The following is an 11,678-nucleotide window of genomic DNA, read 5'->3' on the forward strand; positions in this document are numbered from 1 at the left end:
TCAAGGTTCACTTCAGAAGCAGACCTCGAATGCGCGTAAAAACCCATAATCTTTTCGCATGTTTTTCCTACAATAACAATGAACTGACATTACAAATTAACGAAATTACATACAAGGTATACAGCATTTCAATAACATTACAGAAATATTTTCACATAATCTTATAAGCTAAGTCAATCTCCTAAGTCTATTCTTGAAAACATCACTAGAAACATAAAAATCGAAATGGTCATACACACTATTGAAAACATTACACATCGCCCTTATGGGTTCGTTCTGACCGTACTCGGTGCGCTGAAAGTCTAGTCTTAAAAAGTTACGTGATCTAAGGTTTCTGGGGGGTACGTTAATGTTGATTTGTGAGAGAATATCTGGGGCATCCATTTGGCCAGTCAATATTTTCCCAACAAATATCGCTCTGGATATATTTCGCCTTTTTGCCAGAGTTTCCATATCGAGCAGACGACAGCGATCAATGTATGGTGGTAGCTCTGTTGGGTTATGCCACGGCAAAGTTCTAAGAGCAAAGCGGAGGAATCTTGCTTGTACTGCTTCAATTCTGTTAGTCTAAATGCTCGATCTTTGCCAGAAGAAGAGAGTGGTCTACACGATCGAAGGCAGCTTTAAGATCAGTGTATATAGTGTCTACTTGTGATCCATCTTCGATGTTTTTAATTTAGTACGATGTAAATTGGGCTAGATTGGTGGTTGTTGACCTGCCTGCAAAAAAACCATGTTGGTCCTTCGATATGTATGCTTTGGTCTCACGAAAGAGCATATTTCCTACTAGGATCTCAAACAACTTTGATCCAGCGCAGAGTGAGGTTATACCACGATAGTTCGCAACATTTTGCTTATCACCTTTTTTGAAAACGGGAAACATTACTGATTTTTTCCAACACACGGGAAACACTGATTGCGACAGTGATTGGTTGAAGATTAGTCGTAAAGGTGTACACAATGCGCTTGCGCATTTTTTCAGTATAATGGAAGGAATCCCATCTGGCCCCACCGATGTAGAGGACTTTAACTTGCTTATGGCAACCATAATGTCTTCGTCAGTAAATTGAATGTTTCCAAAATTGATTACATCGCGAGGGACATCTTGAAGGCCACAGTCCACCTGAGTTGAGCTAGCCGATTCATTTTTAAACACACTCGAGAAATGTTTTGCGAACAAATTACAGATACCGCTAGGAGTATTGGACGTTTCACCTGCGAGGAACATACTGGAAGAAAGCCCATTTTCTTTACGTTTCCCATTTACAAAGGACCAAAACTGTTTTTGGGTTTCGTTTTAGGTTCGATTGGGTTTGTGCTACGTGTCTTGAGTAGAGAAAGCGGTTATATGTTTTGTAGCTGTTATTGGCTATAGTGAACTCCCTTTTTGTGATTGGGTTTCTTCGAATAGTGTAATGTCGAAACGCAGCAGCTCGCAATCTTTCCACGGATATTTACCCAGAGTTGTTCGAGATTGTGAGTGTCATTTTTGTGTTTGGATGAGAGTCGGTTGGAAACTGCAATGAGCACACCACCACCACGTTTCTTCCCTGCACTATTAGGATCGCGATCGTTACGATATACAGAGTACCTTGAGCCAAATAATTGGAGCGAGTTGATTTGATCATTCAGCCACGTTTCGGTCAGAACAATAACATCATGATCAACATCCGAAGCAGCGACGAACAGCTCAACAATTTTTGTGCGTAGCCCTCTCACGTTCTGATAGTAGATTTTAAGATGTCCCTGCAAGTTTTCTCCTGACGGTTCAACGGTGGTAGATCGAGTGATTGTGGAAGCAAATGCCTGTAAATGGGGTGGGCTTTCAACGTGGGCAGCATCTGTATGTCCTACTTCGGAAGGACATATACATTCATTGTATTTACCTGAGGAAACGGATACAGGAATTCCATGTCCTTCGAGTTGGTCTGACTTGTTTAGAGCGTTGTTATCTGACCGGAAAAGGTTGATGTCGTGTCCTTCAAGTTCTGTGGTAGACGGGTGGGTGTAGGTGAAAGAGTTAACCTGATTACGTATGTTGGCAGGCTGCAATTGTGGATCAAACTCAGGGTGCGCAGTATCTCGAGTAGCTTCGGGAGGACATATACCCTCTTTAGCTTTACCTGACCGGGAAAGGTTTCCGCCATAACATCCAAGTTCCATGGCAAACAGATGGGAGTCGGTGATGGAGTCAAGCTGATTCCGTTCGTTGGCAAACTGCAATTGTAGACCAAATTCAGGGCGCTACTTGAATAATTGGAATAATTATTTTATTTATAGTAATAGCTACAGGATTTCTTGGATATGTTTTACCTTGAGGTCAAATATATTTTTGAGGAGCTACAGTTATTACTAATTTATTATCTGCTATTCCATATTTAGGAAATGATCTTGTTCAATGAATTTGAGGAGGATTTGCTGTTGATAATGCTACTCTAACTCGATTTTTTACTTTTCCTTTTATTTTACCCTTTATTATTTTAGCATTAACTATAATTCATTTATTATTTTTACATCAAACTGGATCTAATAACCCTTTAGGATTAAATAGTAATATTGATAAAATTCCTTTTCATCCATATTTTGTGTACAAAGATTTAATTGGATTTATTATATTTATTTGAATTTTAATAACTTTTATTTGAAAATTTAATTATTTATTAATAGATCCTGATAATTTTATTCCTGCAAATCCTTTAGTTACTCCTGTTCATATTCAACCAGAATGATATTTTTTATTTGCATATGCTATTTTACGATCAATTCCTAATAAATTAGGAGGTGTAATTGGATTAGTAATTTCTATTGCTATTATATTTATTCTTCCATTTATTCATCTAAATAAATTTCGAGGATTTCAATTTTATCCATTAAATCAAATTTTATTTTAAAATTTAGTTATTATTTTTTCTTTATTAACCTGAATTCGAGCCCAACCTGTTAAAACTCCATATGTACTTACAGGACAAATTTTAACTGTATTATATTTTTCTTATTTTATTCTTAATCCATTATTATCAAAATATTGAGACAATAAATTAAATTAATTAATTAATAAACTTTTATAGTATATGTCTTGAAAACATAAAAAAGAAGTAAAATCTTCTATTACTTTTTTTTATTACTAAAAATCATTCATTATGTTATAAAAAATATAATAAAAATTTTAATACCAATAAAAAAAATAAATATTTCAAAGATATAGGTAAAAATCTCTTTCGCGCTAAATATATTAATTTATCATAACGAAATCGAGGTAATGTTCCTCGAACTCAAATAAATATAAAAGAAATAAATGTAAGTTTTAAAAAAAATCTATGAATATCACTTCCTAAAAAAATTACACAAAATAATATTCTCATAAAAAAAAATTCTTGAATATTCTGCTAAAAAAATTAATGCAAATCCTCCTCTTCTATATTCAACATTAAATCCTGAAACTAATTCAGATTCTCCTTCAGCAAAATCAAAAGGTGCTTGATTAGTTTCAGCTAAACATGATGCAAATCAAACTAATCTTAAAGGAAAACAAAATAAAATAAATCAACGATATTTTTGAAATTCAAAAAAAAATAAAAAATTATAATTTCCAATTAAAAAAATTAAATTTAATAAGATCAAAGCCAATCTTACTTCATAAGAAATTGTTTGAGCAACTCTTCGTAATCCTCCTAATAAAGAATAATTTGAATTAGATGATCAACCTGCAATTATCACTGTATAAACTCCTAAACTAGTAATACAAAAAAAATAATACTCCTAAATTAAATGAATATAATTTAATTAAATAAGGAATACATAATCAAATTAACAAAGATAAAAATAAAGAAAAAATAGGAGAAAAATAATAAAAAATATAATTAGATAATAATGGATAAGTTCTTTCTTTAGTAAATAATTTTACAGCATCACTAAATGGTTGTAATAATCCAATAAATCCTACTTTATTAGGCCCTTTTCGAATTTGAATATATCCTAAAACTTTTTGTTCTAATAAAGTTAAAAAAGCTACTCCTACTAATACACAAATTACTAATAATAATCTTCCAATTAAACTTAAATAATAATCTATAAAAAACACTACTATTTATAATTATATTTTAATTATATTTATAAATTCTAAATTTATTGATATTAATCTGCCAAAATAGTTTAATACTTATATTAATTTTATTCATAATAATAAAATTTATATTTTTTATTTTAGGTCCTTTCGTACTATAAAATAAAATTTTATTAAGGATAGAAACCAACCTGGCTTACACCGGTTTGAACTCAAATCATGTAAGAATTTAAAGGTCGAATAGACCTAAACTTTAAACTTCTACACCTAAAAATAACTCTTCATTCAACATCGAGGTTGCAATCTTTTTTATCGATATGAACGCTAAAAAAATTACACTGTTATCCCTAAGGTAACTTAAATTTTTAATCAATATAATTGGATCAATTATTCATATATTAATGTAAATAAATTATAAAAGTTAATTAAATTTTAATACCACCCCAGAAATATTTTTATATAAATTATAAATTTTATTATTCTCTTTAATTTATAAATAATAAATATAAAGATCTATGGGTCTTCTCGTCCTTTAATTTTATTTTAACTTTTTAATTAAAAAATAAAATTCTATAAAATTTAAAAAAAGACAGTATATATCTCATTCAACCATTTATACAAGCTTTCAATTAAAAAAACTATTGATTATGCTACCTTCGCACAGTCAAAATACTGCGGCCCTTCAAAAAATTCAGTGGTTAGACTTTAAATTAAATTCAAAAAGACATGTTTTTGATAAACAGGTAAATATATTTAATTTGCCGAATTCCTTATTTAAACCTTTCATTTATTATAATTTATATAATAATTTATATACTAATTTTATAATAATTCATAAATTTTTTAAATTAAATTAATTTTAAATTATATTTTAATAAATAATTTAATTTTATAAATAAATAATAATTAAAATAAAATAAATTATAATAAATTTATTAATGATAGCTATTTTTAAACTTACACTTATTATTAACTTAAATAAAATATAAAAATTTATTTTAAAGCTAATCCCTTGAAATATTAATTTTATTAAAAAAAAATTTTAATTTAATTAAAATATTTTTTTAATAAATCTAAATTAAATTTATTTCTTGAAAAACTAGATATATTTTAAAACGATTAACATTTCATTTCTAATTATATATTAAAAATAATTATTCCACAGTAATTTTTATATATAATTAAATCTCTAACTTTCGAGAAAAATTTATATAATAATTAATTAATTAATAAACCCTGATACCCAAGGTACAATAAATTAAATCTTCTTTTAAAATAAAATTTTTTCAAATTATTTCAATTTTCTTTTACAATACAAATATACTATAATTAATAAATATTTTTTCTTTAAAAAATACTTAAACTTATATCAATAAAATTATTTTTATTAATTAATAAATGAAATAAAAAAAAAAATAAAATCTATTCAATTTAAATTGAATTACACAAATTTCTTTTCAATGTAAATGAAATACTTTATTATTAAAGCTTTAAATTGTCATTCTAGATACATTTTCCAGTACATCTACTATGTTACAACTTATCTTATTTTAAAAATAAGAACGATGGGCGATATGTACATATTTTATAGCTAAAATCATATAAATAATCTATTTTATATTACTATCAAATCCACTTTCAAATTTTTATTTCAAAAAATTATCCATTTTAAATAAATTTATTGTAATCCATTTCTACTTAAATATAAACTGCACCTTGATCTGACATTTTATTTTATTAAATATTTAGAAAATTATATCTTATAATATATTCTGATGACGACGATATACAAATTTTAAAAATTTCAAGAATATAACTACTACTTTAATAATTTATATATATATATATATATATATATATATATATATATATATATATATATATATATATATATATATATATATATATATATATATATATATATATATATATATATATTATATATATATATATATATATATATATATATATATATAATATATATATATATATATATATATATATATATATATATATATATATATATAATATATATATATATATATATATATATATATATATATAATTATTTTTATATTAATATTTTATAAATTTCAAAATTTCACCTTATAAATTTATATTAAAATTATTTAACTACAATTTAACTATTAACAAAAAAATTTATTTGTATTATTTGTATAACCGCGGTACCTTGTACAAATTTTACCAATACTTTATATTATTACTAAAACAAAACTTCCTTTTTATTTAATATTAATTACTGTGATTATATTAAAAATAAAATAATTTATTAAAAATTAATTTTAATTCACAAAAAAGTTTACATGTAAAATAAAATAAAAATAAAAAAATTAACTAAAATAAAATAATATGTTATATAAAACATATTAATTACAATTCATATATTATTAATTATATAAATATTTTCAATGATTATATATATATACATATACATATATATATATATATATATTATATATATATATATATATATATATATATATATATATATATATTATATATATATATTATATATATAATATATATATATATATATATATATATATATATATATTATATATATATATATATATATATATATATATATATATTAATTTTAATTTAACAATAAAATAATTAATATAAAAAATAATAGTGCATTCCTCCCTAAAATAGTATCTTACTATTTAACATAAATAATTAACCCCCTAAATTAATTTATTTTTAACCAATAAATAACTTAACCCCCTAAATTAAATTTTTTTATTATATAAAACATTTTAATTACAATTCATATATTAATAATTAAATAAATATTTTTAAAATAATATTTATATATAAATAATTTATATAATAATTATATTTATAATTATAAAATTATTTTATAAACTTTAATAATTTTATAATTATTCCTTTAGAATTGCAGTCTAATATCAGTTATGAATATAAAGTTTGATTAAAGAGAATATATCTCATAAATAAATTTACAATTTATTACCTATTATCAGCCATTTAGTCCTATTAAACTTTATTCATATTATATAACTAATTTAATTCCGTTATTTTTTTTCACATATAAATAATAAATAAATTATTATCTAAAAATGAATTGCCTTGATAGGATAAATCATAAAGTTTTACTTTATTCATTATATTTAATAGAATTAAACTATTTCTAAAAATTTCAAAAAATTTTGTGCTTCATACACTAAATTATATTTTTATTCATATATAAATAAAAATAAGCGAATTAAGCTTTTAGGTTCATACCCTACTATACTATTTTAGGGAGGAATGCACTATTATTTTTTATATTAATTATTTTATTGTTAAATTAAAATTAATGTATATATATATATATATATATATATATATATATATATATATATATATATATATATATATATATATATATATATATATATATATATATATATATATATATATATATATATATATATATATATATATATATATATATATATATATATATATATATATATATATATATATATATATATATATATATATATATATATATATATATATATATATATATATATATATATATATATATATATATATATATATATATATATGTATATATGATATATTTATGTATAAATAATTTATATAATAATTATATTTATAATTATAAAATTATTTTATAAACTTTAATAATTTTATAATTATTCCTTTAGAATTGCATTCTAATATCATTTATGAATATAAAGTTTGATTAAAGAGAATATATCTCATAAATAAATTTACAATTTATTACCTATTATCAGCCATTTTATCTTATTAAACTTTATTTATATTATATAACTAATTTAATTCCGTTATTTTTTTTTCACATATAAATAATAAATAAATTATTATCTAAAAAATGAATTGCCTGATAAAAAGGATTATCTTGATAGGATAAATCATAAAGTTTTACTTTATTCATTATATTTAATAGAATTAAACTATTTCTAAAAATTTCAAAAAATTTTGTGCTTCATACACTAAAATATATTTTTATTCATATATAAAAAAATAAGCGAATTAAGCTTTTAGGTTCATACCCTAATTATAAAGGTTATAATCCTTTTTTTTAATTATAAAAATTTCAAATAATCTTTTTTTTATTATATTAATCTGCGGTTCATTAATTACAATTTCATCAAATTCCTGATTTAGAGCTTGAATAGGTTTAGAAATTAATTTACTTTCATTTATTCCCCTAATAAATGAAGGTAAAAAAAATCTTCTTACCTCAGAAAGTAGATTAAAATATTTTCTTATTCAAGCTTTTCCTTCTTCTATTTTATTATTTTCTATTATTTTTAGAATATTAATTTTTAATATAAATTGAATAATAATTAATAATTTTAATGAATGACTAATTTTATCTACTCTATTATTAAAAAGTGGAGCTGCCCCCTTCCATTTTTGATTACCTGGTGTAATAGAAGGATTAAATTGAATTAATGCTTTAATTTTAATAAGTTGACAAAAAATAGCCCCTTTAATATTAATTTCATATAATTGAAATTATTATTTACTTATAATTTCTATTATTATTTCAGCTATTATTGGAGCATTAGGAGGATTAAATCAAACCTCTTTACGAAAATTAATAGCTTTTTCTTCTATTAATCATTTAAGTTGAATATTAATAGCTATATTAAATAATGAATTATTATGACTAAGATATTTTTTTATTTATTCTTTTATATCAATATCAATTTTGTTAATATTTAATAATTTTAAATTATTTCATTTTAACCAAATTTTTAATTTTAATATAATAAATCCATTAATTATTTTTTTTTATTTATTAATTTATTATCTGTTGGTGGATTACCTCCATTTTTAGGATTTTTACCCAAATGATTAGTTATTCAAAATCTTATTAATATAAATCTATTTTTTATCTTATTTATTGTAGTTTGTTTGACATTAATTATTCTTTTTTATTATTCACGATTATCTTATAGAATTTTTATATTAAATAACAATAAAAATTCCTGAATATTATTAAATTCATACTCTAATAAAAATTTAACTTTAATTTTTTGCATAAATTTTTTTTCCATTATAGGTTTAATAATTATTTCTTTAATATATATTCTATTTTAAGAATTTAACTTAATTAAACTCTTAGTCTTCAAAACTAATTATATTTGTTATAATCTTTTAATTCTTATTTTAATAAATTATTCTTTAATTTATTAAAATTCATGCGACAATGATTATTTTCAACAAATCATAAAGATATTGGAACATTATATTTTATTTTTGGAGCTTGATCAGGAATAGTAGGAACTTCTTTAAGAATTTTAATTCGAACAGAATTAAGTCACCCTGGTGCTTTTATTGGTAACGATCAAATTTATAATCTTATTGTTACAGCTCATGCATTTATTATAATTTTCTTTATAGTTATACCTATTATAATTGGAGGATTTGGAAATTGATTTGTTCCATTAATATTAGGAGCTCCTGATATAGCATTTCCTCGAATAAATAATATAAGTTTTTGACTATTACCACCTTCTTTAATATTACTCCTCTCAGGAAGTATAGTTGAAAATGGAGCTGGAACTGGTTGAACAGTTTACCCCCTCTTTCTTCAGGAAACGCCCATGCTGGAGCTTCAGTTGATCTTTCTATTTTTTCTCTTCATCTAGCAGGTATTTCTTCTATCTTAGGAGCTGTAAATTTTATTACAACAGTAATTGATATATGCTCTTCTGGTATTACATTAGATCGAATACCTTTATTTGTATGATCAGTAGCAATTACTGCATTATTACTTTTATTATCTCTTCCTGTATTAGCAGGAGCTATTACAATATTATTAACAGATCGAAATTTTAATACTTCATTCTTTGATCCTATTGGTGGAGGAGATCCTATTTCATATCAACATTTATTTTAATTTTTTGGACATCAAGAAGTATATATTTTAATTCTTCCTGGATTTGGAATAATTTCTCATATTATTTCACAAGAAAGAGGGAAAAAGGAAACATTTGGAACTTTAGGAATAATTTATGCTATACTAGCAATTGGATTATTAGGATTTATTGTTTGAGCTCATCATATATTTACAGTAGGTATAGATGTTGATACTCGAGCTTATTTCACTTCCGCTACTATAATTATTGCTATTCCTACAGGAATCAAAATTTTCAGTTGATTAGCTACATTACATGGAACTCAATTAAATTATAATCCCGCTTTATTATGAACTTTAGGATTTGTTTTTTTATTTACAGTAGGAGGATTAACAGGAGTAATTTTAGCAAATTCTTAAATTGATATTATTCTTCATGATACTTATTATTTAGTAGCTCATTTCCATTATATTCTTTCTATAGGAGCTGTATTTGCTATTATAGCTGGATTCATTCACTGATATCCTTTATTAACTGGATTAACTATAAATTCTTTATGATTAAAAATTCAATTTTTTATTATATTTATTGGGGTTAATTTTACTTTTTTTCCTCAACATTTTTTAGGATAAGCAGGTATACCCCGACTATATTCTGATTTTCCTGATAGATATTTAACATGAAATATTATTTCTTCATTAGGAAGATCAATTTCATTATTTGGAATTTTATTTTTTTTATTTATTATTTGAGAAAGAATAATTTCTCAACGAAATCCTTTATTCCCTATACAATTATCTTCTTCTATTGAATGATTCCATTCTATACCACCTATAGAACACACTTATTTAGAATTACCATTATTAACATCATCTAATTTCTAATATGGCAGATTAGTGCAACGAATTTAAGCTTCATATATAATTTTTTTTTTTATTAGAAAATGGCAACATGATCAAATTTAGGATTACAAAACAATTAAATTTTTTCCATGATTATACAATTTTAATTTTAATTATAATTACAATATTAATTTCTTATATAATAATTATATTATTTTTCAATAAATTTAATAATCGATTTTTACTACATGGACAAACTATTGAAATTATTTGAACAATTTCACCTGCTATTATTTTAATATTTATTGTATTTCCATCTCTTCATTTATTATACTTAATAGATGAAATTAATTCTCCATTAATTACTTTAAAAACAATTGGTCATCAATGATATTGAAGTTATGAATATTCAAATTTTAATAATTTAGAATTTGATTCTTATATAATTCCTACAAATGAATTAAATAATAATAATTTTCGTCTATTAGATGTAGATAATCGTATTATTTTACCTTTTAATAATCAAATTCGAATTTTAGTTACAGCTACAGATGTACTTCATTCTTGAACAATTCCAGCACTAGGAGTTAAAATTGATGCTACTCCTGGACGATTAAATCAATCAAATTTTTTAATAAATCAACCAGGATTATTTTTTGGACAATGTTCAGAAATTTGTGGAGCTAATCATAGTTTTATACCAATTGTTATTGAAAGAATTCCAATAAATTATTTTTTTAAATGAATTACTTCTAAAATTACTTCATTAGATGACTGAAAGTAAGTAATGATCTCTTAAATCATATTATAGTAAATTAACAATTACTTCTAATGAAATAAAAAATTAGTTTAAAATAAAACCTTAGTTTGTCAAACTAAAAATAA

At 22.8% G+C, this 11,678-nt stretch overlaps 3 pseudogenes; all 3 read left to right on the forward strand.

Annotated features, from left to right (window-relative positions):
• The window catches only part of LOC131680360 (NADH-ubiquinone oxidoreductase chain 4-like), an 8,717-nt pseudogene extending 4,749 nt beyond the window's left edge, over positions 1 to 3,968 (forward strand).
• Positions 3,969 to 8,171: 4,203 nt separating this feature from the next.
• LOC131680361 (NADH-ubiquinone oxidoreductase chain 2-like) lies at positions 8,172 to 9,190 on the forward strand (annotated as a pseudogene).
• Positions 9,191 to 9,644: 454 nt separating this feature from the next.
• LOC131680362 (cytochrome c oxidase subunit 1-like) lies at positions 9,645 to 10,835 on the forward strand (annotated as a pseudogene).
• The last annotated feature ends 843 nt before the right edge of the window (positions 10,836 to 11,678 follow it).

The sequence above is a fragment of the Topomyia yanbarensis genome, chromosome 2, assembly GCF_030247195.1.
Source record: "Topomyia yanbarensis strain Yona2022 chromosome 2, ASM3024719v1, whole genome shotgun sequence".
In the NCBI taxonomy this organism is placed as follows: Eukaryota; Metazoa; Arthropoda; class Insecta; order Diptera; family Culicidae; genus Topomyia; species Topomyia yanbarensis.